The sequence below is a fragment of the Podarcis erhardii genome (assembly GCF_964252035.2).
Source record: "Podarcis erhardii genome assembly, chromosome: 6".
Lineage (NCBI taxonomy): Eukaryota > Metazoa > Chordata > Lepidosauria > Squamata > Lacertidae > Podarcis > Podarcis erhardii.
The window spans coordinates 33,873,258-33,891,907 of record NC_138510.1 but is presented as its reverse complement, the minus strand read 5'-3'; the positions used below and the strand labels follow the sequence as shown (position 1 = coordinate 33,891,907).

At 43.5% G+C, this 18,650-nt stretch overlaps 1 protein-coding gene across 3 annotated transcripts in view; it reads right to left on the bottom strand.

Annotated features, from left to right (window-relative positions):
* The window catches only part of SYT2 (synaptotagmin 2), a 153,907-nt gene that overhangs the window by 74,235 nt on the left and 61,022 nt on the right, over window positions 1-18,650 (bottom strand). The gene's annotated exons all lie outside the window — the stretch shown is intronic.

Below are 18,650 nucleotides of genomic sequence, written 5' to 3'. Positions count from 1 at the left end.
GAATTCAATTTCTTTTATTGTGAGATATAAAATATTGATGCAATCACAGTTCTGCTCCAGTGCAATGTGTGATCTGCTATAAGGAACTGGTTTATATTCTGGTGCATATTTCACCAACAGCGTTATGAGCATGTGCAAAATACAATTCTATATAGTTAACTTAAATTAGGGCTATCCCTACACATTTGGGACTAGGAGCACAGCTGAGAGATCGGACAATGAGATTTACAGGACAATGTGCACTCAGAAGTAACCTTACTTCTAGCTGGCATACTTCCAGGTAAGTGTGCATAGGATTTGAGCCATAAACACTATTTTATTCAAGAATTTATAAACTGCACTTTAAACAGTTTATAACTTTGTTTCAAAAGTTTAAACAAATAAAAATGTCAAATGCTTCAGTATAAACTGGTTTGCAAAATCACGCTGCTATATGTTGTCAAGCACTGATTTAATTTAGCATAGAGGGGAGTGATGAAATGTTTGTGTGTCAACTTCCTTCTTAGCACATTATCCACATGTTACATGAACTGGGTCCATGGCACATGCCTCATATAATTTCAGTTTCTTGCTTTAAAAACTGCCAACAGATTTTTTTAAAAAAACAAAACAATGTTTTTACATTCCACTTTTCTGTATAAAGTACACCATACAGGCTATGTAAGTAGAGTAATAAATCCATAGGTTGGGGTACTAGTGTGACATGATGTGTGTATAAAACCAACAGCATGCACATCTATGTTGTGGTAGTTGACTATCAGGAAGAAAAAGATATCCAAAAATAGAAACCATTTTACTTGCCTGGAAATAACAGCCTTTCTTTAGCAGTGGGTTTGCCTGTTACTGACAATTTTTTAGCAACTTTACTATTTTACAATTTATTAAAATATTTACAGTCTGCCCAATACCAAATGGTAGCGGAGTGAGATTCACAAATAATGAAAACTCCAGATCCTCTTAGGTCAGTTGTCTGAGATTTAATTTGAACCTTTCTCTTCTGTCTGAACCTAAGCTTCCTTGTTGCTATAACTTGGGTAGCCAATGTGGTGGCTTTCAGGTGTCATAAATTACAACTCCCACCATCCCTGACCATTAGCTGGGGTTGATGGAAGTTGGAGGCCAAGAAATCTGGAGGGCAGCAAGTGGACTACACAACACATCCACATTATCACCCCTGCTGGAGGTTGTATGTTGCTGAGTGAATGCAGGAAAGGAGCTTGGGTCTGATTTCCAACACTGGTTTCAACTGGATGGCTGCTGTGCCCTCCCACCGCCCAAGGTGGTGAAACATGCTGTGAAGCAAGAGACATGCCTTCCATCCTTTTTCCAAGCACTGCGGATACATTAGGGGTGCAGTCCTGTTCACATTTGAGAGTAGGTCCTATTGAATCCAGGTGTCCATGTTTCCATAAAAACTTTCCTAGGCTTGGTTTACATGGCTGTGATCGTATGCCCCATCAAACATAACAAAGACTTCCGAGAACATGCAAAGGATTGTCCCCTAGGTTCTCTTGTTCACTGCAGTTAGAACACTGGAAAGTGATTTATACTGAGTCAGACCCACTGCTCTGTCTAGTTTAGTATAGTCTGGCAGCAGTTCTTCAGGATTTCAGGTGGACATTCACAGCCCTACCTGGAGATGTAGAGGATTGGACCTGGGCCATTCTGCATGCAAAGCAAGTACTCTGCCACTGAACCGAGAAGGTCAGCATTTCTGCTCTGAACAATAATTCCCATTTAGGATAAGGTGCTTGAAATTGCAAGCAATTAGGCAGGAATATTTAGAGGTTCTATGTCTGGGTGTCACACAAGTGCCTTCTGAAAATGGGACAGTCTGTTCCAATCCTCCTCCACATCCAGAAAAATTGATTTCAATTGATTTCTGAAAATAATTGATAATGCGATAAGGGGAAGAAATGTAGTTAATGCTATAAGGAAGTTGGTCAGGCCATAAAGCTGCCTGGCTCGAGATGTACAGCAGCAGCAGGAGAAGCCATTCCAAACTGCCATTGATTTGATCATAACCAGCTAATTGATTCTAGCCAAGGTCTTTCTCATCTCAGAGACACAAGATTCCCTTATTAAGCCTGGCATTGGCTTTTGCCTCAGCCTACACCACAAATTTAACAAGAAACAAATTACAGGATTGGAGTCCTGTAGTTCATAAGTCTTCTGAGGTTAATTTCTTTGTACTTCTTGCAAAATGGGGAAAAGTTCTCACTTGCCTTAGTGCACAGCCGAAAACACCAAAGAAAAGAATGGTATTTCAGTTGCAAAGCATGAAAACCAAATATATAAGATTACATGTGCAGTTGTGCGCGGGGAAGGCAAATATATGAATCCCAGTGGTATGGGATGGATAACAAAGAATCAGCTGTCTGTCTGGATTCAAAACATGAACAGACTTTCCAACAGGAGAGAGCTCCAGTAGCAGAGTTTAAACTCACAAAAGTTAAGCAGCAGCATAGTGTTAGGAATATATGTTACTAGACTTATCCCATTTACAAGGCTCCCCTCTTTCTACTCCGTTTACAAGGAACAGACCACACACTTCTAAGTTTAAAATGCTTTACTTACAGATTCTAAAGTCTGATACATGTGTTGTTCTATGCATCTGCAAGGAGAACACAGGCAAACTCTTATTGGAAAGAAAATACAGAATATAGTTCCAAACATGTGTTCTAAGTTTGAGAGCAAACTTAACCAGAGAGAAAGTGGTGCAGAGAGAAAGGAAAAGAAAGACGCTCATGGAGGAAAGGGAGTGTGTCTAGGAACAGAACTCTCTGGTCCCAACCCCTTCATACACTAACTAGCTCTCAGGCATAGTTATGTTTGACTGCAATTTCCCACAGTGTGTATAACTTTAATTCTACGCCTACCTTTAGTAACCTTGTGCACTAAAAAAGACATAGAAAAATAACTCATAGACCTCCAATACCACATCATAATGTACATACATCGTTCTGCCCGGACACTGAGGTCCAGCTCCGAGGGCCTTCTGGCGGTTCCCTCACTGCGAGAGACCAAGTTACAGGGAACCAGGCAGAGGGCCTTCTCGGTAGTGGCGCCCGCCCTGTGGAATGCCCTCCCATCAGATGTCAAAGCGATAAACAACTACCTGACATTCAGAAGACATCTGAAGGCAGCCCTGTTCAGGGAAGTTTTTAATTTGTGACATTTTAGTGTATTTTTCATCTTTGTTGGAAGCCGCCCAGAGTGGCTGGGGAAACCCAGCCAGATGGGCGGGGTACAAATAATAAATTATTATTATTATTATTATTATTATTATACAAAAGGAATTTTCAGATCTGTATTTTTTCACATACTGCATCAAGTTGATTGAGTTATACACATGGATGGCAATGTGCAAATCCATCATTTTTTTAAAAAAATTAATCTCCATTTATTTCTAGAATAAATAACCATTTTTGCATGCAGAAATGTGCAAAGATTTGTACTAGGGTGGAGTGTTGGCAAAGATAAAAACTGATAACAACATGGTCTAAAGATAGTGAAGGGTTTTCCATACAGAAGCATACTGGATTGTTAGCAGACACCAATGTAAATATAATTTGCTTCAGCTGTTTCACTGCAATTGCAGAGATCTGGGTTAATGTGGGAGATTTTCAGTGCCTAGAATTCTTAGCTGCAATCTTTCTGGAACTTCCAAACATGGTGTATTTTGCTCAGCCTGTGCCATTGTGCAGATGTTAGGACCTATAGGCTAAGCAAGATTAATGTCTTCCTGGGGAGGGGCGATAGATTGCTCAGGAAAATATGGTTTGCATACAGAAGATCATAAATGCAGTTTCAGGCATCTCCAGATCTGAGAAAGACCTCTGCCTAAGGTCCTGGAGAGCAAATGCATTTTGAGTAAACAACACTTTCCTAGATGGGCCAATGCCCTGACTCAGACAGCTTCATATGTTCATTGAGTCTGATAGAGGTCTATACTGATCACAAGTAAGAAGCCCATGCGCTGCCAAAAAGGAGGATATGCATCATCAGAAAAAGAGGACAAAAGAGAGCATGCAATTTGCATGTGCTGATTTATATGTATATATGCAGATATATACATAATTACTAGAATTTAAATAGAAATTAAATACAACTCACCATATTTGCTTTCCCAGCACACTAGGGATAACTGCTACGAAGTTTTAAATTAGGCAGTACAGTATTGCAGTTACAAACACAGCAGCAACTTTGTGTCCCATTCTTTGAGCACTTACAATTGGCTCTGTCCTTTGGGATTGTCTGTCTAAGATGCACCCCACTGTATTGAACATTGACGGGGGGTGGTCTACATCTGGGCTGCACTGAGAGTGGCTAAGACATAAAACAAAGGTATCCCATGGCACCTTTAAAAACATACAGATTTATTGCACACATGGCATGACATTTCTCCTTTCCTTTTTATATTCCCATACTTTCTCGGTGCTGTGGGACACATAAACTCTCACTGATTCAAACATGGGGGCTTACCTGTAGAATAAGAGAATAGGAAGGGACCTTGGAGATCAATAAGTCCAAACGCCTGCACTGTGCAGAATCTACAGTGCAGGTGCAATTACAGGATCCCTGATAAGTGATGGTGGTTTAGCATCCTTGACACTACAGTATTTCAATATCCCTTACAACAGTCCTATAGGGTAGGCTAACATTATCCCCATATTTCATGAGCAAGTTGCTGAAAATGGGTCGAATGGCCAAGATGCAATTTGGACCAAGGTCTTCCTGGAGTACAGATCACACCCTCAGCCACAACAGCACACTAACTCCCAGCTCCTAACCCCATCTGAGCTCTGCTATGTGATACACATCACAGCATACATTGGAAGCCACCTGCTCCTGCATGGTAATTGATTTTTCCAAGGAAGGTGAATGGTGAATGTCAACACAGTACAAAGAGGAAGGGTAGCGAAACATCAAGGGGAGTGCAAGGCATCCAGCAAGCTATGTGACAGGATTTTCCAGACTCATCACACAGCTGATTGCTTGCAGGATGAGGACCTGCAGGGTAGCGCCAGCCTGGGCCTATTCAGCTGTGGAGGTGGTTAACTTCTTAATTAGAAAACACTGGAACTGCCTTTTATTTCCCCCACTGAGCAGATGGATTAAATTGCTTGTGAAGACACTTCATTTCTTGCTCTGATTATGGAGGGGCTGCACTGATGCCCTAACAGCCTCTCAGGGACAGCACTCGAGAAGCAGCAGTTAGGGGTGGTACTTTTCCCCATTTTTAAGTCTCTTTCTGCTAAAGCAAAACAATTCCCATCCATTTCCCCCCATCACTGATTGCTAAATGACTTTTGGGCTTTCTTTTAAAGCTTGTCTACAAGGCAATGTTGTGTTGTGTTAACTAGCAGGATGAATTTAAAGTGTTTTTATTAAACCAATGTCAACTCCTGTTTGAGCAGTCTGCAGGGTGCTTTGAGGGCCTCTGGTGGGCTCACTTACTACCAGAGCATAGGCACCGACTCCATGGGGCCTGAGGGGGCCCGAGCCCCCTCAAAAATTCGTTTGGGGGGGCTCTGCCCCCCCAATAATTTAAGAAAATTATTACCGTAAATTTCGCTCTATAACACGCAGATTTTTTCTCCTAAAAAGTAAGGGGAAATGTTTGTGCGTGTTATTGAGCGAATGTGTGGTCCCTGGAGCCAGAGCGCAGGGGCAAAAATCAGGCAAAAATAAGATCGGGCGGTCGGGCGGAGGGAAGGCGGAAGCTGCTGCTTTCCTGCATTCTGCCTCAGGGTCTTACTGCCCACCTACTTCTGTTGCTGCGTTTGCTCAAACTCAACAAAGAGCAGGGAATCCCCTGCCCTCCTGGCAAGCAGAGGGTTAAGGAAAGGATCGAGTCCGTCCTTCTAATTCTTTCCGAGTCACACTGCGTGCAGGCTCCAGCCCACCACCTCCTCCTCTCCGTGCTCTAGGGACTCGCACATGCAGGTGGAAGAGAGAGAGAGAGAGAGGGCTGGCTTGGGGGGACCGGGACTTTTGCCTTCCTTTCTCCCCCCCACCCCGTTAAACTCCTCCCCTGCATTCTTAGCCAGCTGCTTCTCCGCATACCCCTCTTGTGCTTCTTGTCCCTTCTGTGTTTTTCCTTCCCTCCCCATTTAAAACGTGGTGACAAAGCACGGATCCACATGGATCCTCAGGATTTTTGCATTGGGTCACCCCAAATTCACCATCAGATCACATTACATGTCCATGGCTACAGTCTGTACCAAAAAAATCACGCACCCACTGTTGCCTGGGGCTGCAATGGTGCAAAAACGTGGTTACAAAGCATGGATCCACAGGATCTTTGCACTGGGTCACCCCAAATTCACCATCAGATCACATTACATGTCCATGGCTACAGCCTGCACCAAAAAAATCACGCACCCACTGTGGCCTGGGGCCACAATGGTGCAAAAACATGGTTACAAAGCACGGATCCACATGGATCCTCAGGATTTTTGCATTGGGTCACCCCAAATTCACCATCAGATCACATAGCATGTTCATGGCTACATCTTGCACCAAAAAAAATCACGCACCCACTGTTGCCTGGGGCTGCAGTGGTGCAAAAACGTGGTTACAAAGCACGGATCCACATGGATCCTCAGGATTTTTGCATTGGGTCACCCCAAATTCACCATCAGATCACATAGCATGTTCATGGCTACATCTTGCACCAAAAAAATCACGCACCCACTGTTGCCTAGGGTCACAGTGGTGCAAAAACGTGGTTACAAAGCATGGATCCACATGGATCCTCAGGATTTTTGCATTGGGCTACTCCAAACTCACTGTCAGATATTAAAAATCTTTATAAAATAGAGAATTAAATACATACAGAATGTTAAATTTTCAGTTTCGAAATATTAGTACTAGTTTAGTACTGTATTTCTATATTACTATAGTACTGTATTAGTTATTTTCAAATACTTAAATATTTTTAGGGTGTAAGATCCAATTAAAGCCCGTTATTTACATACAGTATTACAGTATTTACATACAGTATTAGGCATACTGTATTAACTTTATTAACTGTATTAAAGCATTAACTTTGAGATATTATTTTTATTTAATGAACCCTCAGCCTTATTCAAAGTAAGCTTAAATTAGCTATTTCACTTATTAATCAAAGTGCTATTACTGTGCGACAGCAATATTTTATGTTTTATTCTTTTAATGATAGTTTAGGATTTATTTAAATATCATTTCAGTCTTTTCAGAGCTATATATTCCCTGCTCTGTAATAGTCTATAAGCATAATTGTTACTGTAAATTAAATTAGCTTTTTACGAAAATACCGTGCGTGTTTATGTTTTGTTTCTTTTTTCAAAGCCAAAAAGTGTTTCAGGCTTGTCGAGTTTCCCGGAGTGTGGAGTTATAGAGAGTCGAGTTTTCGGGGTTCTAATGTTGATCATATGACTCTAAAATACTTTAAAAAAACTTTAAAACTCACTAATTTTCATCTAAAATTTAGAAAACTTCCCGGGGCAGGACCCCGGTATGGGCCCCCCCAATATTTTTTATAAGTCGGCGCCCCTGTACCAGAGGCAGGGATTTAGTAGGAAATTAAAATGGTGGCTAGCGCTGGCCTAGAGATATATTGGACAGACTTCATTGGTGGGGCCTGCTGGGGTGCTGGAACATCTGCAGGTGCCCAAGGATGCTATGTTCTGATGCTGGCCCTGGCATTCTAGAACAGACTCCCACGAGAGGTGGTGGACTCTCCTTCCTTGGAGGTTTTTAAGCAGAGGTTGGATGGCCATCTGTCATGGATGCTTTGGCTGAGATTCCTGCATTGCAGAGGATTGGACTAGGTCCCTTCCAGCTCTAAGATTCTATGATTCTGCTCTAAGAATAAACTCATTGGGCGATACCCAGCTAAGTAATATTCAAAGCATATCCATTGAAATACATTTGTTACTGAAGCCTGTTGATTTCAATGGGTCTCCTCTGAGCATGACTGACATTGGCTTCAGTTGTAAATGCATACTTTTCCAGTTCCTGTTTCAATTCATTTTCTTCCAGTGTAAAAGGACTTTGATTTTGCAGTAAAATAAAGAGAGGAATGTTCATTAATTTAGCAGAGGCCTGCTGTATTATTAGCACAAGGGGACATCGGCCCTGTGCATTAAGATCAGCAGAGGAGGCCCTACTTGTGGTCCCTTCGCCAAATGGGATCCACAGGACACGAGTGTGTTGCAGGGCCTTCTCTGTGGTGGCTCCTTGTTTATGGCATTAGTCATATTCCCAGGCTTCCAGGAGGGGTGAAGTTTAATGCTGATTGACAGAATTTGCTTTATTCATTCCCTGCTGCCATGTAGTTTTAAAAAACTGATGTTTTATGTATGACACGATGTTCTATGTAGTTTAGCCTTCAAAATATTCTTAAGTATGCTTTTCATGTTATATGCATTTGTGCCCTGGGACCATTTGCTGCTAAGCATGCTAAATAAATACTGTAAATGTGGCCCAATATCCTGTTGTCAACCAAGAATCTCCACAAGAAGAAGAAGAAGAAGAGGAGTTTGGATTTGATATCCCGCTTTATCACTACCCGAAGGAGCCTCAAAGCGGCTAACATTCTCCTTTCCCTTCCTCCCCCACAACAAAGACTCCGTGAGGTGAGTGGGGCTGAGAGACTTCAGAGAAGTGTGACTAGCCCAAGGTCACCCAGCAGCTGCATGTGGAGGAGCAGGGAATCAAACCCACTTCACCAGCTTACGAGTCTACCGCTCTTAACCACTACACCACACAAGGCAATGACATTCCTTATACGGAACTCCTGAGCATGGTGAGCTAGGGTGGCTGGGTGGAGAAGAGGGCTTCTGCACTTTTAAAAGCTGTGTAGAAGAGGGAATTTTGTAAGGTGTAGCTTAGGGATGAGGAGCCTCAGATCCCAGAGGGAGGTCACATCCATCACCAAGCATGCTTTGCACCCTCCTTGAGTTCTTTTTGCGTACACTCCAATATTTCTCCGATGAAAATAGGGATGTCCCGTTCCACAATAATTATACTACTTATACCCCACACATCTTACTGGGTTGCCCCAGCCACTCTGGGCAGCTTCCAACATATATAACAACATTAAACATTAAAAAAAAAACTTCCCTATACAGGATTGCCTTAAGACAGCTCAGGAGTTGAATAACTTCATACCCGCCATAATTTTTCCAATGAAAATAGGGATGTCCTAAGGAAAAGCGGGACATCAAGAAGAGGTGGCAAGAATACACAGAGGAATAATACCAGAAAGATATGGATGGCTCGTACACTCCAGGTAGTGTGGTTGCTGACCTTGAGCCAGACATCCTGGAGAGTGAAGTTAAATGGGCCTTAGAAAGCACTGCAAATAACAAGGCCAGTGGAAGTGATGGTATTTCAGCTGAACTACTTAAAATTTTAAAAGGTGATGCCGTTAAGGTGCTACACTCAATATGCCAGCAAATTTGGAAAACTCAGCAGTGGCCTGAGGATTGGAGAAGATCAGTCTACATCCCAATCCCAAAGAAGGGCAGTGCCAAAGAATGCTCCAACTACCGCACAGTTGCACTCATTTCACACGCTAGCAAGGTTATGCTTAAAATTCTACAAGGAAGGCTCAAGCAGTATACGGACCGAGAACTCCCAGAAGTGCAAGCTGGATTTAGAAGAGGCAGAGGAACCAGAGACCAAATTGCAAACATGTGCTGGATTATGGAGAAAGCTAGAGAGTTCCAGAAAGACATCTACTTTTGCTTCATTGACTATGCAAAAGCCTTTGACTGTGTCGACCACAGCAAACTATGGCAAGTTCTTAAAGAAATGGGAGTGCCTGATCACCTCATCTGTCTCCTAAGAAATCTCTATGTGGGACAAGAAGCTACAGTTAGAACTGGATATGGAACAACTGATTGGTTCAAAATTGGGAAAGGAGTACGTCAAGGCTGTATATTGTCTCCCTTCTTATTTAACTTATATGCAGAATTCATCATGCGAAAGGCTGGGCTGGATGAATCCCAAGATGGAATTAAGATTGCCGGAAAAAATATCAACAACCTCAGATATGCAGATGACACAACCTTGATGGCAGAAAGTGAGGAGGAATTAAAGAACCTTTTAATGAGGGTGAAAGAGGAGAGCGCAAAATATGGTCTGAAGCTCAACATCAAAAAAACGAAGATCATGGCCACTGTTAAGTTGTGGGTGAACATGTCAGACGACACAGCGATTCTTTAAACAGCTCTTCTTTATTCAGATGCCAGAACAGAACTAGCCTGAGGAGCTCAGTCAGCCTGCTTATATAGAGCTCCAGAACAATGCAACTGTTGCCATTTTCTAAAACTATCCAATCACTGAACGTCACTTTTCGATCCTTCATTTGCATACAAAACTATCCAATCACTGAATGTCACTTTTCAATCCTTCATTTGCATAACTATCTACAGTATCCCCCTGCTGGCCCAGGGTGAGAACTTCAGTACATAACAGGGCCCATCACCTCCCGGCAAATAGAAGGGGAAGAAATAGAGGCAGTGAGAGATTTTACTTTCTTGGGCTCCATGATCACTGCAGATGGTGACAGCAGTCACGAAATTAAAAGACGCCTGCTCCTTGGGAGAAAGGCGATGGCAAACCTAGACAGCATCTTAAAAAGCAGAGACATCACCTTGCCAACAAAGGTCCGTATAGTTAAAGCCATGGTTTTCCCAGTAGTGATGTATGGAAGTGAGAGCTGGACCATAAAGAAGGCTGATCGCCGAAGAATTGATGCTTTTGAATTTGGTGCTGGAGGAGACTCTTGAGAGTCTCATGGACTGCAAGAAGATCAAACGCATCCATTCTGAAGGAAATCAGCCCTGAGTGCTCACTGGAAGGACAGATCCTGAAGCTGAGGCTCCAATACTTTGGCCACCTCATGAGAAGAGAAGACTCCCTGGAAAAGACCCTGATGTTGGGAAAGATTGAGGGCACAAGGAGAAGGGGACGACAGAGGACGAGATGGTTGGACAGTGTTCTCGAAGCTACAAACATGAGTCTGACCAAACTGCGGGAGACAGTGGAAGGCAGAAGTGCCTGGCGTGCTCTGGTCCATGGGGTCACGAAGAGTCGGACGCGACTAAACAACAACAACAACAAAGGAAAAGCGGGACATTCGAGGACGTCCCTGGAAAATAGGGACACTTGGAGGGTCTGAGAGTGGATGATAAAAGGGAGGGGTGTGTGAGTGTGTAGAAATCAGCCTACAGGTAAAATTCACATTTGTTGCTTTGCCCCTGGCCCCATCCACCGGTGGCAGGTGGCCCCCAGAATGTTATCCAAAGGGGAATGTGGCCCTCTGGCTGAAAACAAGCACACAACCATGATTTAAAGGTACAGAAGCCCTCTTCTTTTTTTCACTTGGCCACGCTAGGGTGAGCCCTGAGACAAACTAAGCTGAGGCTAAGAAAGCCAAGATGATTCAAGGCTGCTCAGTGGTTGAAGGGGAACCTAAGTGGGAGGAAGATGGGTTGCATTATAAAGTGTATTCTGTTTTACTGTACTTTAGGTAGTCCTGAGATTGCATGTGGAAATACAAACCTTATAAATAAGTAACTTTAGGGCTTTGGGGTTTGGTACAATCCACTGGAATGTAATGTAAAAGATAGTTTGTTGGTACTGCTTCAGGGCCAGCCATTTGAGATGAATTTATGACAAGATTTGCACCAGCATGAATAAGCATGTGCCCTTCCTGACATACTTTGTCCTCAAAGGTCATATTGCTTTGCAGACATTTGTGGGGAATGCTTTGCTGCCCCCCCCCCGAGATAGAGCAGTATTAATAGCCCTAATTATCGCCATTTATTAATCCTCGGAATTGCTGCCATCTGTCACAGGCACTGGGGTTTTCCGAGCTATGCTGCTCGTCGACTCAATTTTCATACAAGCCACGTTCATGGAAATCACAAGGCTACCCTGGGACGGTCCGCTGCTGCCTGGTTTTGTGTGATAAAAACCATGCTCACCCCCAAAGTTATCTGGGATTTATTTAAGATATTTTATCTTGTGCAAAGAAAAGCTTCCCCCAGAATGTTTCCCCTCCTCCAATCCAAACACACATACAACTAAGCACCCATTATCTGAGTTGTACATGATGGGAAATGAGATCAAATGCCACAAGGCTCCTCATTCTTTCCCCAGGCCACTGATTCTCAAGCGGGGACCACACAGTGTGCCCGATGGCCACAGATGCCTTTCACCCACCTAACAGGTGCCTCTAGCCTGCCTTTCGTATAACAGAAATCTAGGCTGGTGCATTTAAAGCCGATTAAAGGTCTCTGTTGCTCTAGCACAACAAATCCACTTTAAAAATCACACAGAGAGACTTTTTGTGGTTTGAAAAAGTGATGGGGAAATGAATGGAAAAGAACGACTAGCTGGAATACATGCAAAGGACGGGTGCAGGATGAATGCTCCTGCAACTGCCTCGTAAACAGATCAGAAGGAATGCTGAATGAAGACTGGAGACAGTCGGACCACCACGTAAGCTTTGGACAAGCAAATCAGGAAGAATGCTAAATAAACAGGTATCCATCTGCAGGGGCACAATGCCTCTCCTGAGTGATTGGAGTCTGTTCCTCTTCATCCATAATAAGTCCACGAATAAAGCAAGGCAATGTCTCTGCATTCGGATCAATGAAGGCAAAGAATCATTAAAGCCTTATCCCTGGTGGTGTTTAGGCAGGCAGTGCAAACATTCCTCCTCTGCGTGGCTTTAAAGGTTTTGACTGCTCCTTTTGTGTTCATGTTTACAGTTTTCGTATCTGTTATTTGGTGGCATTTTCTTCCATTTGTGCAATCCGTTTTTGGTTATTTATATAAAGTGGTATATAAATATACTTTTATATAAATATAGTAGGAAAGAGACCATGCTTGCACCACCTAAACCCAGACTATGTTGTACCCAGGATGCAAGAAGAGGTTGAGGGTAGCTTTCCCATCAATGGTGTTACTGCAGCCCTGGTGATTGGCTCCTTTTCACGTCTTTTCCCTGATTCTTTTCTCCCCTTTGTCCCTATTTCTACCTTTACATCTTAGGAACTACGTCCCCAGTACTATGCCCTCAGAGACGGCTATCTAGAGAAAGCCAATATCCCAGGAGCCTCGCCACATGGTCCCCATAGGTAGCTCATGCCGTCTGGCTGCAACAATGAATGTTATACACAAAGCATGGGAATCAAAGGTGAAAAGGGAAGACTCAGTCCTTTGTGTTGCATTCCGCATAACAAATCCTGTTAGTCCTTATGTATAATGCTGGAGGCATGAATCCATTTAAAAATCTATTTCATACTTTCCTTTATATGATCAAAAGAGCCAAAGGATAGACTTGATCCTATTTTTCAAGCAGCTTTCCCCAACAGCCCACAGGGGTCTCAATATTTTAGTTGAGAAATTACAAATATACAGAGGAACCATGCTCATCCCGTGCTGAAATGCAATGGGTCCTAGATGGGGACAGCACTCAGGAGCAGGTACACAGTCTGGGAGTGCTTCTAGATCCAGCTTTGGTACTAGAAGACCAGGTAGCTTCAGTGGCTAGGAGCTGAGCCTGGTACAGCAGCTTTGAATGTTCCTGGAATAAGGGAGCTTGGTAGTTCAGGCATTGCTGACTTCAAAACTGGATTACTGCAACATACCTTACGTGGGGCTTCCCTTGCACTTGACCTGGAAACTGCAGTTAGTACAAAATTTTAATTTTATTAAAGAAATAGCAAATGATCTCTGCCTCAGCTCAGGATACAGGTTACAAGGTTCATTGGACACATCAATGGGATCTAGAATACTGGTCTTGAAAGACCTACATTGGCTCCCAGTATGTTTCCGGGCACAATTCAAAGTGTTAGTGCTGACCTTTAAAGCCCTAAATGGCCTTGGTCCAGTATACCTGAAGGAGCATCTCCACCCCCATTGTTCTGCCCGGACACTGAGGTCCAGCACCGAGGGACCTCTGGCGGTTCCCTTGATGCGAGAAGCCAAGTTACAGGGAACCAGGCAGGGGGCCTTCTCGGTAGTGGCACCCGCCCTGTGGAACGCCCTCCCACCAGATGTCAAAGAGAAAAACAACTACCAGACTTTTAGAAGACATCTGAAGGCAGCCCTGTTCAGGGAAGCTTTTAATGTTTGAAGGACTATTGTCTTTTAATATTTTGTTGGAAGCCACCCAGAGTGGCTGGGGAAACCCAGCCAAATGAGTGGGGTATAAAATTATTATTATTATTATTATTATTATTATTATTATTATTTAGGTAAAAATGTCCTAACACTACACACACACACACACACACACACACACACTGCACTACTTTTAAAGAAGCAAGGTGGGGCCCATCATTTACAAGCAAGCAAGACTGAACTTACAATCATGCGCTCTTAGGGGGGAGGGGTGCTGAGCCTGCTCACACCTGCACTGATAGTGATGTGTCCTTAGGGCATCCAACTCTCCCTCTGACCTGTTTGGCTCCTCCAATTGACCAACCAGTTCCTTGACTACCATGGGAACTTCACTCTCAGGAGGCGAGGTGGGGACTGACTCAATTACCTCCCCCCTCCATTTCTGAGACATCTGATATCCATGGGTGGGGTCCTCATGCACATCCCTGACTGAGCTAACTCCACCCCTTACCTCAGGCGCCTCCTCTGACAGATCCTGCCATTCCTGCTTGGCACCATGGATCCCATGCCAGGATCAAGTTCGAGGTGTTACTATTGGTGTATGAAGCCCTTAATGGTTTGGGACCAGTTTATTGGCCCACCTGACCACTTCAACCAGCAGAACTAGCACCGTTACAGCTGCCACACAATACTCATCCCACACTTATGAATATTCTCTTTGGTAAGAGAGCTGCATTGCAAAATTTGGAGTAGCATGAATTCTGATTGATGGCTGCATTTCATTTTGCGAAAATTCTCAGTAGTGTGACTTTTGATTGATGGCTGCATTTCATTTTGTTTTGGGAAGTGCAAATGTGGTAGGTGAACTGAATTGAAATTTGTTCCCCATAACCCTATCCAGAACTACTGGTTTTGCCCACATGCAAACTGAAGCAATAGTTGAATTGTATGATCACCAGCTCCCAGTGGCAGCCCCTCCTTCCCTTGACCGCCACCCAAGAGGCTTCTGAGGAACCATCTTGCCCTGAGGGAAGTGAAAAGAATCAGATTAAACTTGAACTCATGAAAACAAAGCAACAGAAGAAGAGGCACAGCAAAATGGAAGAAAGAAAAGAAGAGCAAGCAAGCAAATAAGGAGAACAGGTGCAGTACATAGTATGTATAATTCTAGCCATCTGGGTAACAAAGCCAACCATTATAATACTGTTAGGGGTCACCCCAATCTCCAGGATTGGTACGAGATTCTAGGGGTCTTGGCACTTAACTGGGGTTTCCTTTGGAAATTAGACACAGCGGAGACTGTAGTGTCTTTATGCTACGTGGTTTATTTACACATATTGACAACCTGTGTCTATACGGTGAGAGAGAGAGAGAGTTCAGAGCATTTACAACTCATTATTATCTTTGCTCCTTTCTTACGAGCAGCAGGCTTAGGTCTACAAACAGAGGAACCAGTCATGCTGCCTGTCCCTTTGTTATACCCTGCTCTAGCCAGGCGGCCAAGAGTTCTGTTGCCCCCAATTCTCCCCCACTTTTCAAACCTTTCGCAAAATGCCACAATTTCCCTTCAGTCTATGTCATCCAAGCTGAAACCCTCAACCTTTTCTTTCCCTGCCTACTAACACACACAGCTGGAGGAGGAGCCCCACCCCTCCCTGTCTCACACAGGCTTAGCCCTGTCATTGTCATGAGTTCCCCAATGAGTGGATAACTGGCCATCATCAGCCTTTGTTCCCCTTGATGGCATATTTCCTGGTGATACCCTGATGCAGAAAAAGTTTGGCAGGCATTTTTACACTATTGAATCAAACAGCTGTCAGCTCATCTACATTCTCAAAGCACTGATCAAACGCTAGCACCCAGGAATCTAGAGGGGGTCAGGGCACCCACAACATGGGGGAGTAAGGGTACCCACAAAATCCATAGCAATATTTTTCCTCCTCTCTCCCAATTCCCTTTCCTTGAGTGTTGTGTTTCTTTAGATTAGATTTTTGTTAGCTGCTCCAATAGCCTTTTTTACATGAAGAGCAGGGTAAAAAAAAATTGCTTTAAATAAATAATAATATTTATAAATAAAATGTCTTTTATTGGGGTTTTCAATCTTGGTGTTTGGGAGCCTGTTAATATGGAAGACCTTAATTCAGAGCTTTGTTTTCTCATGTTCAGTATTGCCTTGACTCTTCAAGCAAGAGAGTTTCTGAAATTAATGATGCCTTGCCCTGCTCCGTGTGCTACTGTGATGGCATTTACATGGGAAATTAGAGTAAGACTGTTGCAGATGACTGAGTGCCTTTTTCTGAGACAGAATTCAAGCCTCCCTGCTTTTGCTTGGCCTTAAATGGATGAGCCAATAAATATAACTAAATGCTCACTCTGGGAATGTGTTCTGTCTTCTTTGTCATCATTTATGGTTCGTCTCTGTAGGAAAAGATCATCTGCCTACCATATTTTATCACATCACTGCCTACCCAAAAGCTGGGATTTTCAGGAAGCCAAATGGCACACCAGACTGTGTGATGGTAAGATGCAAATGAAAACAAAGAGAAAACAAACAAAGCTGCTTATTGGCCAGGTGGGTGGAGAGGTTAATGGTGGTGATTGTTTTAGTATGGCAAGATCTAGCACCAACTGGTATAGTCAGCTCTACAAACCCTAGAGGCTGCTTTGCATGTCTGACAGAGTATAGCATATGGGAGTTAGATCCTGAGATGCTGGTGATGTGGAAGTCTTTGGAGCTAAAAGCAGAGAGTTTGCTAACTCTAGGTGGAATCATATTCCACTCCGTCAACCTGCATAGTGGCACCAGATTCCAGGCTTCCCACAGTCATCTGGTTAGTCACTGTGAGAACAGGATTCTGGATCAGATACACCACTGGTCTGATCCGGCAGGATCATCTTATATTCCTATGTAATTCTTAGTACTTCCATCAGTTGTCTTGCCTGTGGCTCTGCCGGGTGGTGTATGATAACCACATCCCCTCCCCCACTTTACTCTTCGTGCTCTGTCTCCTTGGGGTAATCATGGCCTCTAGCCCAAACCTAGCTCCTGGATCCCAATCTGGTGATTTGAAGTTATATGGGTTGTTGCAGAAAGAGTTTCTGTTGTACATAGACGGCCTCAAGATCAAAGGAAAGAGGATAGGCATTCAGGAAATGGAGGGACTCAGCTTCCCCTTCTGTGACTGAGCAGCTGTGTCAATGGCAAATATAATGCACTGCATCCCTAACCCTATCACATCCCTAACCATATGTGTTCCTTTTGATTCCAACCACAGCTTCAACTTCTAAATCACATGCTACCCTGATTCAGATATTCCCAGTGACACGTAACTTTAATCTGACATTTGAAATAGTTTATGTACCCCCGAGGACAATCTTGGAAGCTACAGCTGATGCATAGGATCTCCCCAGACCACCAAACAGAATACTTGGGAATACTGCCTTGGCTTCTTATTTGTCTCTGAACCTTGTTCAAGGAAGTACTTGGGATCACCTCTAAAGCCTAAACAAAACTGGCTAAAGCCTAAACAAAACAAGCCCTGTTTAGGGGAGTTTTTAATGACTGATGTTTTAATGTGTTTTTGATCTTCTGTTGGAAGCCGCCCAGAGTGGCTGGGAAAACCCAGCCAGATGGGTGGGGTAGAAATAAATTATTATTGTTGTTATTGTTATTGTTATTATTAGTCCCCCATCTGCAGCCACACATGGCATAAAAATATTTTCCAACCACACTCTCAGAAAGGGTTTGCTTTCCTTTCTTCTTCTTGTCTATAAATCAGTAGGTTTCACAGCTATTGCCTCTTTTATAGAATCCAGCAGCTGCTCCTCCCAGCAAAAAAAGCTTTCATGTGCTGTTGGAGCCTATAAATCATTACACAGAAGCAAACCCCAGTGCATTCAAATGGGCTTGCTCCCATATAAGTGTGATTGGAGCTTGAGCCTCCCTCATTTCTCCACAAGCATTGGCCAAGGATGCTCTTCCTGCTCCAACAATGATAGGCAGCCTGGCTTCATATCCCAGTTTTGCAACATTACCATAACAAAGCAAGAGTTAAAGAGCTGAGCTGAGCTGTTGTCTAGGATGAAGGAAACGCTTCAGAGAGGAGTTTTGGGGTCTAGATCTACCTTTGCTTCAGATAATTAAGTTACAAGGAAAGCCGTGATATGTTATCTGGCTTTCAAACTGCTAGGTTGGCAGGAGCAGGGACCGAGCAACGGGAGCTCACCCCATCAGGGGATTCGAACTGCCGACCTTCCGATCAGCAAGCCCTATGCTCTGTGGTTTAGACCACAGCGCCACCCACGTCCCTTGAATAACAAACAGCTGTCTGCAAATATTCAACAGGATAACAATACAAATGAAGAGGAAAGGCAGATGACTAGATTTGTGTGTGTGTGTGTGTGTGTAGTAAAAAAAGCATTGTTTAGGGCAGAAATGGTGAACTTGTGGCCCTCCAGATGTGGTTGGGCAATGGACAGGGTGTTGGGATTTGCAGCTCAACAACATCTGGAGGGTCACA